The sequence below is a fragment of the Liolophura sinensis genome, chromosome 11 (assembly GCF_032854445.1).
Source record: "Liolophura sinensis isolate JHLJ2023 chromosome 11, CUHK_Ljap_v2, whole genome shotgun sequence".
Classification (NCBI taxonomy): Eukaryota; Metazoa; Mollusca; class Polyplacophora; order Chitonida; family Chitonidae; genus Liolophura; species Liolophura sinensis.
The window spans coordinates 11,616,007-11,632,578 of NC_088305.1; the positions used below are offsets into that span (position 1 = coordinate 11,616,007).

Here is a 16,572-nt window from a genome sequence, read left to right on the forward strand (position 1 = left end):
AACATATGCTACGTCCTCATTTATAACATTATTATACAAAGACTAAATACACCAAAAGATGGCCCCAAATACTCACCATACAAAAATTAATGTCTAATGAAAAATCGAAAAAGAATACTGAACACCACAATTACACATATATGTATGCCTATAAGTCTAAACTGGGAAGTCTAGATTCTTCATGTTGATAAAGTCGAGCAAGTAGAGCTACTTCCCATCGTTTGTTGAGATCAGACAGTTTGTTCCTGCTTGTCTGTATAGAAACCTGTACGTCTGCCACGTCGTATGCATCAGTGATACACGGTCTGTGTCCACTCTTACGCAATAATTACCCTTTACAGAGTAATTATGTCGCAATTTATAGATCAACAACGCGGAAAGGAAATGTAAGCCACTTAAAACAATATCGGTGTTTCACATCCATCGTTTTTATGCCATTACACCATATATCATTCTCCTATGGAAGTCGGATTGAGGACGCGAGAACAGTACCGTCCTCGTCCCCTTGCGCGTTCCCGCCCGCGGCACGAGAACGGTACCGTTCGGGTGCGATTTGTGTCGTCCTCGTGCCGCGGACCGAGAGGCGAAATCTCATCATCCGGCTTTCATATTCTCCGGAACGTTTTTGTCAGGAGCAACTGAGCTCTATTTTCAAAACTTCAAGATGCGTTTACTGACTTAAACGAAGCGGAACATGTAAATTTAAGGAAAACAAATATCAGACTGGCATATCGTTTTTAAACAGTGAACAACTCCCTTGTGCTGTGCATTATCTAGGTGATTTGAACATGGCAAACTACGTTTTATCCCTAAATCAGTGGTACACATTTCGTGTACATTTTGTACATTGTATGTTTCTAAGATTCTAATTCACACAAACAGTGTCGATTAAGCGTGTAAAAATTATAAAATGAAGAAAAAAAACTCGGATAACTGTTCCACCTCATTTGCTGTTGTACTGTGTATAGTCATTGCTTACGTTTAAGTATATACATCATATATCAGTGAACTACATGTATACAGTGAGCAACCTGATCGTGAGTTTCCCTCGGGCTGTGTCCGTTTCTTCTCACCATAATGCTGGCCGACGGCATATAAGTGAAATATTTTTGTGTACGGCGTAAACCACCAAACAAACAAATATATATATATATATATGTATAGGGGTCTACTTTTCTTTAAAGAATAAAGGATAAAAAGGTGCGTGCAAATGATGCGAAACTTTAATAAAAGCAGACTTGTGAATATACATGCGCTGTTTGTCACATTTATTTAAATGTTTGGATTGCTGAAATGTTCGCGACTTTTCCGTATAGAGACTTCTTTGATAATATGGACGTCACCCTTTTTTTTGTACACCACAGAAATACTATAGACACAATACAGACATACCACAGGCACACTAGAGATACATTGTACGCACACCACAGTCACGCCACAGGCTCACCGCAAACACACCACAGGCACACTAGAGATACACCGTACGCACACCACAGTCACGCCACAGACTCACCGCAGACACACCACAGATACACTACAGGCACAACGCAAGCGTACCATCATGTCTGGTGCCTTATCACGTCTGGTGTGTTCCATCATGTCTGGTGCCTTATAACGTCTGGTGTGTCAAATCATATCCCGCGTGTCCCAACACGTCTGGTGTGTCCCGTCACGTCTGGTGCCTTATCAGGTCTGGTGTGTCCCGTCACATCTGGTGTGTCCCATCACGTTGTTGTGTCCCATCACATCTGGTGTGTCCCATCACGCCTGGTGCCTTATCAGGTCTGGTGAGTCCCATCACGTCTGGTGTGTCCCATCATGTCTGGTGTCTTATCAGGCCTGGTGTGTCCCATCACGTCTGGTGTGTCCCATCACGCCTGGTGCCTTATCAGGTCTGGTGTGTCCCATCACGTCTGGTGTGTACTATCACGTCTGGTGCCTTATCACGTCTGGTGTGTCCCATCACATTTAGTGTGTCCCATCACGTTTGTTGTGTCCCAACACGTTTAGTGTGTCCCATCACATTTAGTGTGTCCCATCACGTTTGTTGTGTCCCAACACGTCTAGTGTGTCCCATCACGTCTGGTGTGTCCCATCACGTTGTTGTGTCCCATCACATCTGGTGTGTCCCATCACGCCTGGTGCCTTATCAGGTCTGGTGTGTCCCATCACGTCTGGTGTGTACTATCACGTCTGGTGCCTTATTAAGTCAGGTGTGTACCATCATGTCTGGTTGGTCCCATCATGCCTGGTGCCTCATCACGTCTGGTGTGTACCATCATGTCTGGCGTATTCCATCACGTTTGGCGTGTCCCAGCACATCTGGTATGTCACGTTATATCCTCATCACGTCTGGTGTGTACCATCATGTCTGGCGTGACCCATCACGTTTGTCGTGTCCCAACACATCTGGTGTGTCCCGTCACGTCTGGTGCCTTATCACGCCTGGTGTGTCCCATCACATTTAGTGTGTCCCATCACGTTTGTTGTGTCCCAACACGTCTAGTGTGTCCCATCACGTCTGGTGTGTCCCATCACGTCTGGTGCCTTATCATGTCTGGTGTGTACCATCACGTCTGATGTGTCCCATCATGTCTCGTGTGTCCCATCACAATGATCACAATCATCAAAATGATTTTAAAGTTTGAAAAACTTGCAATGGGAACCGCTTTAAAATTTTTAGGAACTTGATTGCACAGGCTGATGTTTTGTGGCATGTAACTATTTGAGCTATTCTATTATAACAGTACAAATTAAGCTGGATTTCTGCTGATGTTTTCGGTAAGTAGCCGTTTTAACTGATAATGTATACTAATGATAACACAAAGGCAAGTTGTTATTTCCTGATAAAATATTCCATGAGATCAACAGGTGGCACATTTTCAGCATTTCCTGCCGTGCAGAGAAAATCCATGCAAACCGATTAGCCAGTTCAGCGGAAAGTGTTACTTACGCTTTCCGGTGATAATGGCGAGGGATTTGACAATGGCGCTAAGTGCTTGACGAATCCAACGTCAGTTGATGTAAACCATCTACTACTGAGCCATTAGCAGTTTTATATCACACACAATTAATATCGAACAGGCTGTTTTTGGATTTTGGCCACACGTCTCTTTCAACAGAATTTCAGTTATATCACAACAGTATCTGCTCGTAAAAGGAGACACTAGGCACGACAAAAACATTCTACGCCAAGAGTAGAATCTTTAAAGTCACATGAGATTGACGTAGACTCTGTATCGTTTTGGTTTAAAACACACTGAGCTAATCTAAATACAATTATTCCAACGAACGTTCCGTTCGCAATCGCCATTCCAAGGAGTTTTATGCATGCAGCCTGTTTTAAACTCGTTACGCTTTTTCTTTCAATGCACCTTTTTTGAAACACAGAATGTACTATGGCAAACAAGTTGTGCCTTATGAGAAAAATGTTGTACAGTATAATATAATTTTCTCCTCGATAATTTGATAATCGAGGATTCCAGAGATAAAGGACGCCATACTCAGCCGAGAGATTTTTATAGTAAAATCAATACCGTGTATAATAAACAGAGAAAAAATATAACCCAGACCAGTAAACTCTGAATTGCAGCATTATTCAAACAACCCTTAACCTAACCTCCACCCCACCATCCGCCCAAACCACTATAACTTTAAGGTTCGGTTCCTAACTGATTGGAAAAAAACCCATTAGATTTTAAAAGCTCCTTGTATGTATACAGCTTACGGACGAGTGAAACTATTTTTTTTTACATGGTTGTCCATACTCTCGGATGTTTTGGGATGACATTAGACAGTTTATATGATTCACATAAATTGCATAATTGTTGCTTGTAGCCTAATATCTTCCTAGCTTTGATGTATCATTTTATCATATTTAATTCAAATTTCTTAAGAAGTCCCGCAATCCTTTATTTTTTAATGGCCTGACGTCAGTATAATTAGAGACCTACATGTATGATTAAAAGAATCAATGAATATTATAGCTTATAACAGTACGGCAGCCCTGTTATGGCCAAAACTAATCAAATGAACGAAAAGATATGTTCAGCGCAGGTCGTGTATCTCTACTAACTGATAAAACATTCTAGGAGATCAAGAACTGTTTGTTTTCATGTTATTGTTTATTAAATGTAACGACAACAAAGCATTTTGGGGTAATATTCTGTGCGTGCAATATATTACTGTTTACAGAATAGACTACACACATATAGAAACCAAAACAATGTGATGTTGGTAAATGGCTCATTAAATATACTGACAAATGGCCAACAAATGCTTGGGGTATATCTGGCTCTATACTGAGTGCTAAGTCAAATGCTATGTGACTGGAACACAATGACGAGGACACCAAACAGCTTCTTTTAATTCATAGGTAAAATATACGGTCAATGGGCCAGCAAATGCTAGGTTCATCCCTCCATGCTGGGTGCCGTTTTACGTAGCAGTCGCAACATGTACCTGGCGTAAATTCCAAGGCAACTTACAAGAAAAACATCAGCATGGAAAATGCGTTTGGAGTGATGTTGGGACAGCTTTGTACAGTCGGTATTATGTTTCACTGAGGCGACAATTGGCTTTTCTCTCAGTATATTGCCGGATACGCCAAGTACTTTATGGGCGTCACACCACAGGTCTACCACAGACACACTACAGGTACACCAAAGACACACTACAGGTACACCACAGACACACGACAGGTACACCACAGACATACTAGCAACATACCACAGGCACACTAGAGACACATAACAGGTACACCACAGACACATGAGAGACAAATGACAGGTACACCACAGACACCCTAGAGACACACCACAGACACACTACGGACACACCACAGGCACACTACAGACACATAACAGGTACACCACAGACACACTAGAGACACATAACAGGTTCACTACAGACACACTAGAGACACATTAAAGACACTCCAAACACACACCACAGGTACATCACAGACACACTAGAGACATACCACAGGCACACTACAGACACATAACAGGTACACCACAGACACATGAGAGACACATAACAGGTACACCACAGACACATGAGAGACACATAAAAGGTACACCAGAGACACACTAGAGACACACCACAGACACACTACGGACACACCACAGGCACACTACAGACACATAACAGGTACACCACAGACATACTAGAGACACATAGCAGGTGCACCACAGACACAATAGAAACACATTAAAGACACACCATAGACACAATAGAGACACATAACATGTACACCACAGACACTCTAGAGACACACCACAGGCACACTAGAGACACATAACAGGTACACTACACACACTAGAGACACACCACAGGCACACTGGAGACACATAACAGGTACACCACAGACACACTAGAGACACACTACAGGCACACTAGTGAAACATAACAGGTACGCCACAGACACGCTAGAGACACACTACAGACACACTAGAGACACACAACAGACACACTAGAGACACATTACACACCACAGGCACACTAGAGACACACCGCAGGCACACTAGTGACACATAACAGAAAAAGAACAGACCCACTAGAGACACATAACAGAAAAAGAACAGACACACTAGAGACACAGAACAGGAACTAAACAGACACACTAGAGGCACACTACGTACACACTAGGCACACCACAGGTACACTAGAGACACATAACAGGTACACTAGAGACATATAGCAGGTACACCACAGACACACTAGAGACATATAGCAGGTACACCATAGACACACTAGAGTCACACCACAGACACACTACAGACACACCACATGCACACTACAGACGCACAACAGGCACACCACAGACACACTACAGACACACCACATGCACACTACAGACGCACAACAGACACACCACAGACACACTAGAGACATATAACAGGTACACCACAGACAAACTAGAGACACACCACAGGCACACTAGAGACACATAACAGGTACACCACAGACACACTAGAGATACACTACAGGCATACTAGTGACACATAACAGATACGCCACAGACACACTAGAGATACACTACAGACAAACTAGAGCACACCACAGACACACTAGAGACACATAACAGGTACATCACAATGATGGCGCCATCGTATAAGGGAAATGTTCTTTAGTACGGCATAAAATACCAATCAGCAAACTAAATAATTCTTATAATTATGGTTGGTCGCGTACGGTTTGTCTCTGGTTGTAACATAATAATATCAGATTACAAGATTTTTCAACATTTTTTATTCGGGACGCAACAATTAAAAGCTACAGGGCGTAAGACTGTTAAATGACGACATTTTCTAATTATTTTGTAAAGTGTTTAATTTTCAACACCTCCCACTCTTTTGTAAAGTGTTTAATTCCCTTTTTACGCACCTCTTCCAAAATGTTGGAGTTAACATTATATTATATTATTAAGTTTATATAGGCCTATAACATTTCCATTTTAAGAGAATATAAGGCGCTTTTCTACAGATGTATGATCACGAATCCGTTAGTGGAAACCGGTTTTACTTTAGCATAGAAAATCATAAAGGCTTTTTCGGTTGGCGATATGCACTGATTTCATGCATAAAAGGGCATACAAATTCTGGCGAACACCAAATAATGTAGTTCAGACTTTTACACCCAAAAAGTAATAATTACCTATAAGGCTCCGTAATGGTACTGCACTGTTTTGCCCCTACACCAAAAAGCATTGTAGGCCTACACCGAAAAGTATCGTTTTCCATCCAGAAAATGAACACTTATCTTGCCACTATCGACTTGAAATAATTATTTACTAATAGTTTTATATCTTGGAGGATCCAAAACGATAAACCATTCGCCTTTGGTAAGTTACTGGCGAACTTTCACACGTGTGGTACACATATATACGCCTTATGGGTTAAAGATGAATGGTCTTCAACGAACGATAGACTGCGCGGGCGTCCACACAAGCGTCATCCCGAGCTCATTGTCATGAAGGCCCTACAAACAGTATTCTACAAATTCTCTGTCCAACACCGGGTTTTGAACCCGCACCTCGTGTGTCCTACAGATATAATAGTATGCTTTAACCATGCAATGCCAGCATATCAAACATTAGTCATGTTTATGGTTACATGAATCAACTGTGGCAACGTTCGAAAAGGTGGGTGAATTACGTACAGTAGCGCATGTCAATGGAGAACAAGCTGGGTGGGTTGGTGCTAACGGGGTCAGTCCATGCAGGACGAGTCCGATCACCTTACCGATCGTCACCAAGGAGCTGCATAACACAACATTTCCTCCATAAGCACTGATCAAGCCGTCGTTAAGCCCGGTAGTAACTGTTTGTATCTCTACTCACGGGGATTAACCATATCCGTACAGCCCACAGCTCGAGCTCTGCGTCGGTATTACAACGCCCCCGTGGGAGATCGTATCGGATTAGTGGATTTCAACCTTCCATCACTATGGTAAGAAAACTGATCGATGATTTTTCTGATCTGATTTATATTTATTTATTTCATCGGTGATTTACGCCGTACTCAAGAATATTTCACTTATACCACCGAGCCGAGCATTATGGTGGGAGAAAACCAGGCAGAACCCGAAGGGAAACCCACGACCATCCGCAGGTTGCTGACAGACCTTAACATATTCGAATCTAATTTATATATAGGGTGCCAAACAAAAAGTAACGGTTGAATTTTCACCACTAAAAATCTGTTTTGTACAAAGATTGCTAGTTAATCTAATACACTGTCATTTTCAGCAGTTCAGTTAGCCCAGTTTCATTCCATGACTTAAGCAAAAGTTTGTTTCTTGTCTTTTATAGATACAGACCAACAGAGGTTGGTGGGATAATTCGTTGTTACATCGCTAATATCCACAATGTAACAAAACTAAACCAAACAATGTAACAAAACTTAACTAAACTACGTATCAAAACTAGAAAAAGAACAACGAAAAATCTATGGTAAACATTAGCCCTGGCTAACTCAAAACATTCATAAATGCTTTCAGCCAAGTGAGCTAATACTAGTATTAAGTCTTATTTTAGCTTAAAATGTTAGCCAAACTCAGCAGCCAATGCAATTCTCCAAAGTCAAACAGCAACAGTTTTAATTCATATTTAATATACTAGCACACAATTCTTTTGAGGCTGAGAACAAAATTGTTAATTGACTTGACTTAAAGTTAAATCTGGTATCAAGTCTTCAACCAGTTTTGAACAGCCTGGCCCCAAAGCTTATTTAGTCATGACTCCAAGTGATAAAAGAACAAACATCTGGTGTAACCAACATGTACTGTTTATGCGTCCATTGTTCGGGAGAGTAATTCAAAGTTTGTTTCTGAGCACAAATCTATAAGCCTCAACTCTATTTACGCCTGACCCTGTATACATAACAAAGCCTTTGACGCCATTCCATTCTTAATATTATATAATTCAAAGTTTCTTCGTAAGAGGGAATCACATAATTCGAAACCAACGACCATCTGCAGGTTGCTGTCAGACCTACAAAATTTTGTTAATGATAACATTTGTACAGTGAAACATGATCATTATATTCACTGTTCATTTTTACACGTCCAACTTCAGGCGAGTCATATTGTGGTAAGTCCGTCCATCCATATCCGTGCACCCATAAGTGGGAAGGTCTGACAGAAACCTGCGGATTGTCGTGGGATTCTCTGGGCTCTGCCTGGTTTCCTCCCACCATAATGCTGGCCGCCGTCGTGTAAGTGAAATATTCTCGAGTACAGCGGAAAACATCAAATAAATAAATAAATAAATAAATATCCGTGCACAAGTTACAGATTTAATTTTTGGTAGATGTACACAGATACAGATGTGACAATGTGCTGCGCTTCACATTTGTCCATTTCCGCGGTTGCCATGATAACCAGGGCGCCATTTTCTTCCTATTTAAAGCTAGGTGTGACTTGGACCGTGCACAGGTTACAACGCCAGTCGATTTGTATGCGAAGTTTTACTTCTACATACTTCTAGAAAAATGCATAAAGAGATCGGGTCTGTCTCATCTTACTTTATACATTTTGTCCATTTACCAGTTTGCCATGGTAACCAAGTATGTAAATAGTAAGCCCACATGCAGTTCAAATTTTTGGTAAATACATAGATACAAAGGTGATGATGTGCTTGTGAAGTCATGGTTGCCGGATTGCCAATTGTGCAATATATCTACGATAACAATAGGAATACATTTTTTCGGAAGTATGTTGAATATACCTGAGTTCTTGTTTAACGTTTCATTTGCGACCTACATATAATTACCAATTAAAGCCCATTTTTCAACCGTTTTCATATGTGCATGTTTCAGTTTCGAACGACTTAAACTTCAGTGACAAAAACGATGCCCACGTTGGCTCAGTCATACAAGGCGTTACTCTCTAAAGACGACTGTATAGGCCTACCTACCATGTCGCTGCACGGTACACCTGTCATATTCCTGTACGGTATATACTTGTCATGTCGCTGTACGGTATAACTGTTATGTCGCTGTAATGTATACCTGACATCTCCCTGTACGGTATACCTGTCATGTCATTGTAGGGTATACCTGTCATGTCGCTGTACGGTATACCTGTCATGCCTTTGTACGGTATACAAGTCATGTCACAATACGGTATAACTGACATATCGCTGTACGGTATACCTTTCATGCCACTGTACGGTATAACTGTCATGTCGCAGTAATGTATGCCTGTCATCTCGCTGTACGGTATACCTGTCATCTCGCTATACGGTATAACTGTCATGTCGCAGTAAGGTACACCTGTCATATCTCGCTGTACGGTATACCTGTCATCTCGCTGTGCGGTATAACTGTCATGTCGCTGTAATGTATACCTGTCATGTTGCTGTACCGTATACCTGTCATGTCGCTGTACGGTATACCTGTCATGTCGCTGTAATGTATACCTGTCATGTCGCTGTAAGGTATACCTGCCATGTCGTTGTACGGTATACCTGTCACGTCGCTGTACGGTATATCTGTCGTACCTGTCATATCGTTGTACGGTATACCTGTCATGTCGCTGTAAGCTATATCTACCATATCGTTATACTGTGTACACATTAGGCTGTTCCACGATATACCAATCATATCGTTGTACGGTATAACTGTCAGGGCGCTGTACGATATACCTGTCATCTAGTTACACGCCGCTGTATGTCACGGGAAAAGGTTACGCCTTGTGCGCGATAATTAACGTTATGGTTGGCGGGACTTCTCAGAGTAATCATATACGGTTACATGGTAGGCTTGGCTCACTTACGACTTGACTAAGTCGTGGGAATCCAGCATCTGGCTGATTCATTATTCACAACCAATGGATCAATGTAGGAAAGGATACATATTATATGGCTAACATGTCCAAATTGTCTTTGAGCGAGGTATAAGGCCTATGAACGGAATATCAGCTTGTTTATAACCCATGTATACCCCAGTCCCTGCTATCCCCGACATCACCAGCTATTCTGATCGGAAATCATCTACCTGGTTCACATATAATTAAACTTTCCAGTCAGCTCACCAATCAATCACAGATATCACATACATGTCGTTAGACCACCCACCCCAACCACCGCCCCACCCCAACACCCTTCAATACACTGACCAATCAGCGACAACCGTAACATCCATGCCTAAGATATACTCGCTATAGCTTTCATTTTCCAAATTTCGATTAATGAATAGATTAAGCTGTAAGATAAGAAGTAGATCAAACTTCATTAAATAGACGGTCCTGTGCATGCAATGCATATTGGCTTACTGCTTGCACCGGAGTAAATTATAGGCAAACCCGGCTGCGGTAATGTGTAAAGACAAGCAACAGACCTGATTTAACACTGCTGCAAGTCCCAGCATGCACCTCGTCAACACCCGTGAAATCATTCCCACTTCAATGGGCGTAGAACGCGTAAAGTAATAGACATCAGGGCTCATAAAGAAATACTTCATACAGAGTTGAGCATACATATTCGCTCATAACACTATGCGTGTTACAAGTGCTATTGCTTTTGTCGAACGGGGCCAGTTAGGCAGTCACGTACAAAGAAAGGGTAATCTTAGATGTGAAAGGAAAAGAGAAAGTCAGTCACTGTCACAAAGCTGTTGACCTTTCGGTCAGTCAAAGCAAATAAAAAATGGGCAGCGTACGAGCTTGTCCTAAGATGTAAAGCTACAAGGCCGGTTGTTCAAAACTGGTTTAGGACTTTATACCAGATTTAGTTTTATTTATTTATTTATTTATTTATTTGATCGGTGTTTTACGCCGTACTCAAGAAGATTTAGTTTTAAGCCAAGTCTGCAATTTTGTACTTTGATGTTCCAGTACATCAAAAACTGTACAGTAAAAATTGTGTACCAGTATATCGAATATATAAACTGAAACTGTTCCTGTTTGACCTTGACTTTGGAGAACTGTTTTGATTGCTGAGTTTTGCCAAAATTTCAAGTATAAAGTAGGAGTTAACACCAGTATTAGCTATCACACTTTAGAACAACTGGGCCCTGCATATAGAGAGTAAACCCAGAGCAGTGACGACTGTGTGATAATTGGCAAAATGGTCACACGTAACCGGTCAAATCCAGCCTCTTGTTATTTGCAGTTTATTGGACGTCACTGGTCTAGAATTATAAACAATAATATAAAAACAAAACAAAGGGACCATCGGGAATGATTAGCTCATCCGCAGAATCCTAGTGTGTGTAGGAATGCAATATAAAAAAATAAAATACAGCATGGAGACTAAAACCAGAGCAGCGACAACATTGCGCGTGATTGTTGGCATAATGGTCAAAGTAACCCGTCAAATCCGGCCTTTTAATTTTGCATTCTTTAAATATTACATGCCATTTTGAGTATTTTACTTTGGTTGTACTCTCTCTTCTGTTACAGTAAGTCTTTTATCATATTTCAATCCTTTTCCCAATCCAGGCTGACGAAAACGAAGTAACTGAGACGACAACAGAAGATTTGCCCGAGCAGCTGGAAGAAGGTTTGTTCGGATGCGTTTGTAAACTTTTCTCTACGAGGAAACCTTTCATTTTCCTGCACAGTGTTATTCCATCATCACTGCTGCTTTTACAATGACGCCGTGTGGGCCAACGGGTGATGTAGTACTCGTGAGACCAACGGTTAATATGACTTGAACTTAAGTCGAGATCGCGCGGGAAAAGTTACCACACCACCTCTTTGATGAGACTAGTTTTGTTTAAACTTGAACAAGCAGAGCATCAAGCAAAGTTCACTATGTCATGAATCAACAAATACGGTGCACTTTCTCGCTCACCTTGGCATTGTTTTGCTTTAGGATATCTTGGTGACAAATAGGTGATATGATATTCTATCACATAGGAGTTGTGTTGAAGTGTGTTTTTGTGGACTATATGGTACAGTGCCAAGGGGACAATGGAGTACCAGCAAATCCGAAGTTCATTTGACCAGCCGAGCAAGTTCTTGATTTTTGACGCATTGAGTACATGCGACACTTGGTGTTTCAAACCTATCACATCAATAAAAAATACTTGGTCAGAGAAAAAAAATAAAAGGTTTCACGCACACCATGGGTCTTTCCTCTTGGTCACCTATGCGCGAAAAGCACGAAGTGAAAGGCAGTTGGTTCCATTAACCGTAATTAATCAAACGATTACTGTTAGTAGAAATACAAGCCCGTGGATCAACTGTACACTGCCAGCAAATTATCTAACAGAGCGGGATTACTATAGCGTTTTTGTGCTTATAATTGTGATTTATTTAATTGTTGAAATGCTTTGTAGCGATTAAAATAACTGCTGCATTGTCCAAGACTTGACTGTGAACATAGGAAAACATGTATGTTTTTTTTTAAGCTCGCGTCTGGAAGAACATTATCAGGTGTCTAATTAAAAGACATATCTTTTACATATCGTTAAAAATAATCGTTTTGTCTTTTAACTCTCCTCCCCCCCCCCCACCAAAAAAAAAACTGCGTACCATTACCATCAACAAGAAACCTGAAAGGCAAAAAAAAAAAAAATAAAAAATCATAGCACCTTTTGGTTTAGTAAAGCCATCTGTGACTTTTATCGCTACAGAGATCAAGGAAATTTTCCAAAAAATCGATAAGAATGGCAACGGTTATATCGAAGCGTCCGAATTGGTGCTGGTCTTGAGAGGGCTAGGGCAGAATCCCACCGACGAAGAGGTGGCCGAGGGGCTCAAGGCCATGGACAGGAACAGTAAGTCGGCCCAGTTGTTCACAAGTGTATTAGGGCTTCTGTCCAGTAATAACGTTAGTCCAGACCAATGTGTGATTTACTTTGCAAAAGAATAAGAATGGTATCAAGATTTAAGATTGGATTAACTCTAATGCTCTTATGAGCAGCTGTCCCCAGGTTCGTTAGCTCCGCTATAAGGAGATTATATGTTTTTACCGGCGTTTATCTGTTTTTCAGCAACTTTATACAGAAAAATGTGCAAGGATTTGCAGGAAATGTTCTGCATAGCTTGGCCTTGGGTTAATGGCGAATCCATGAAATTTTGATAATGATATGCATGTATATAGGAGTTGAGGAACTTATTAAATAATTCATCACTGCTGGCAGTCAAAGAAGAAATCCAGATCGAGTATTGTCCCCTTGTTTGCAATTGGGAGGCTTGTAAATTTAGTCGAGAGTGAATTTTGGGCTCTTAGAGTGACTTCTATATTTAGTTTGTTTTGTGTATAGCGCTCTTTTCAAAATATTTAGTAGCCTCGCTGGATTAGATGATTAAAAGCGTGGGCGCGCTGGAACTAACTGGCCCTTGACCAATGAAATCGTGGGTTTCGAATCAACTTCTTGCTGTTCCGGCTGTTTTGTTGGGTGTACCTTACGAAGGTCAGTCATTTACTCCAGACATTCCCGGTTTCCTCCAACCCAATTTCAGACTCTTTCTGTATTTGAAAATCAAGATAATCTTTTTGAACTATTTCAAACTACTATTAGTGTTTTTTTTTTCAAATTCACGATCCATTGACCAACAGCCGTTTTTTCATGATGGTACCATCATGTCACGATCATGTCACAATCTATGAAGCATTACCGAATGCATCGCCAGATTTCACAAACTGGTCTACATGCGCATGCTATCGGCAAACAACAGTAATAGTGCACATTTTACCGTACCCATATATACGCATATAAAAAATCCAATACTTTTCATGGCATGGAATGACTGTCTTCGTTTTCCATAACTTTTCCAGTTTTCCATACCCGTGGTAACGCTGCCACCCATAACCCTGACCGTCCGTCATGTATATATCTGTAAAAACATTTCAGCACAAGTCAATCAATCAATCAATCAAAAATTACTTCAGTCATGTCCATGTTTCCTTATGGTAGGCCACGTTTCAATGTCGCCGATTTATTTCTTTACCACAGGAACGCCACTGGTAGACAAGGTATGCCAGTGACGTGTCCTCAATAGAACTTCCATACAGAAATATCCCACTGTTTGTGGCAGATGGCAGTATTTCTCTACACTCCATAGGTCTCTCGATTATTTCAAAATATTGGTTGCAGAGGTGGCTGAAAAGGTTGAGGAATTAGGGTACTTCATATAAATGGGGCGTTTTACCTTTAAGGTCACCGATTCATTTTCTTGTCTTTGTTCTCTAATGTGACAGATGACGATGTTAATAACCTTAGATGAGTTTCGAAAATTCATCACCGAGAATCCACTCAAGTCTGCAGAGACACAGAAACAAGATCTTCTTGACGCGTTTAATCATTTCGATCGCAACAAGGATGGATTCGTTGCAGAGGCGGAACTGCGAGAGGCTCTCAGCAAGGGAGATAACCCCATGTCCGCAGAAGACATCGAAGAGATGTTCCAACTGGTTGACAAGAATGGTGATGGCAAAATCAACATTCAAGGTAGAATATTTCAGACCTTTTCCACTATGAATTTTAAAATACGACCAACGACCTAAATTTTGCCCATGACTTGTAAAAATACGATTGATGACCTAAAATTTTGCCCATGTCTAAGTTTCGCCCAATTCTGAGAGTTCTGTTCTTTGAAGGCAATTTTTTTGCCTTTTTCTGTTTGGAGGGGGAGGTGAGAGTGTTGGGTTTGATTGGCAGATAAGATGATAACATTGAAGAGTGTATGTTTCAGCCCCAATTGTAACAACATTTACCATTTATTTGCCTCTAAATTGCACACTTTTGGGCGAAATTTTAGGTCTGAATCGAAGCATGAATGTATTTGAATTAACATTTACGCAGAGCAACGTAAGAAAGGCTAAAGCTGATCGGTTACTAAATTCCGCAGATCAAAGACAACATGGAGGCAGCAAAGTGCTGAGTACTTCATTAGATTATACATCCTTTAATGCAGACAAGGGTATGTAAACTACTGTTCTTAAAAACACCTTCTATATACACTGAGTATCACGTGTGCGCATGGTGTACAACATCAGTATGCAAGTATAATGGTATATAAATAATGCATTAGTGTATACAGTAACTAGAATTTTCCACTAGTAAGATGCTGGTTAGTTTTATGTGTGGAGGAAAACCGCAGTGTTGGAGTGGAAGGCAAACCATCGACGTTTGGCACGTTACCGACGAACTTTCCCACGTTCTTTCACATACTTTTGGTGGAAGACGAGCAGTTTTCAGCGAAGGTTAGACTTCGCAAAAGGCCATACCAGCGTCGTCGATTGCTTATTATCACGAAGGCCAGTTATCACATCGTCAAACATCGCCTCAATCAACCTTTTATTTACAACTACAAGGCCCCATGAACAATGAGAGTAGAGGAATCTACAAATTCCCTGTCCACAGCTGGATTTGAACCCTTCGTGTATGTGACACACTGGTTTTGAGATTTGTGCGGAATAATACTTAACACTTCTTTTTTTTTTCTGTATTTCAGAATTCACACAACTATTACTCGAGCTGTCAGATGAATCCTAGACATGAGCGTCAGAGCAACCATACGTGTGATATACATGCACATCTACACAGTACACCTAGGCCCTGGCATCCCATCTCAGGCCCAGGAAGTTGAAGCATGGCTTGGTTACGTCAGCTACGTCTTATACAAGGACATATGCATCACATAATAGCAAAAGAATATTTCCATCAAAATTAGCTGAATTTTTATAATTAGTTGACCCCCGTTAGTTAAGTGGTTAATTTCGGCCAATTTGGTCAAAGATTAGATTCTTTGAAAATCCTGATTTCCCTTAAAATCAAAATCAGATAATCAGTTGAAAATTCTCATCCTTGCATATATATATAACCACCTATAACTATACGCATGTATATGACGCGCCTGACGTAGGCAAGCCTTGATTCAAGTCCCTGTGATCATGTGGTGTGTCTATATTAACTACGCACACTTGTCACAAAAATCAATAATTTCACGTCTTCCTCAAAATACACATGTACACATCAACTCTTTCTGGGTATAGTTTAGAAAAATCACACGTAATACAACTTGCGCAACATCAACTTGTGCATGTTACCACTGACATGCATACGTTGCTACCATGGCAACACGCACGGACTTGTATACTTAACCACCATGGCAACA

The 16,572-nt window shown here is 40.9% G+C and overlaps 1 long non-coding RNA gene across 1 annotated transcript; it reads left to right on the forward strand.

Moving 5' to 3' along the window:
• The first annotated feature begins 7,303 nt into the window (after positions 1-7,303).
• Positions 7,304-13,220, forward strand: LOC135477998 (uncharacterized). The gene is made up of 3 exons (XR_010445242.1): positions 7,304-7,451; positions 11,944-12,004; positions 13,083-13,220. It is a non-coding gene; the product is annotated as an uncharacterized LOC135477998 (long non-coding RNA).
• The last annotated feature ends 3,352 nt before the right edge of the window (positions 13,221-16,572 follow it).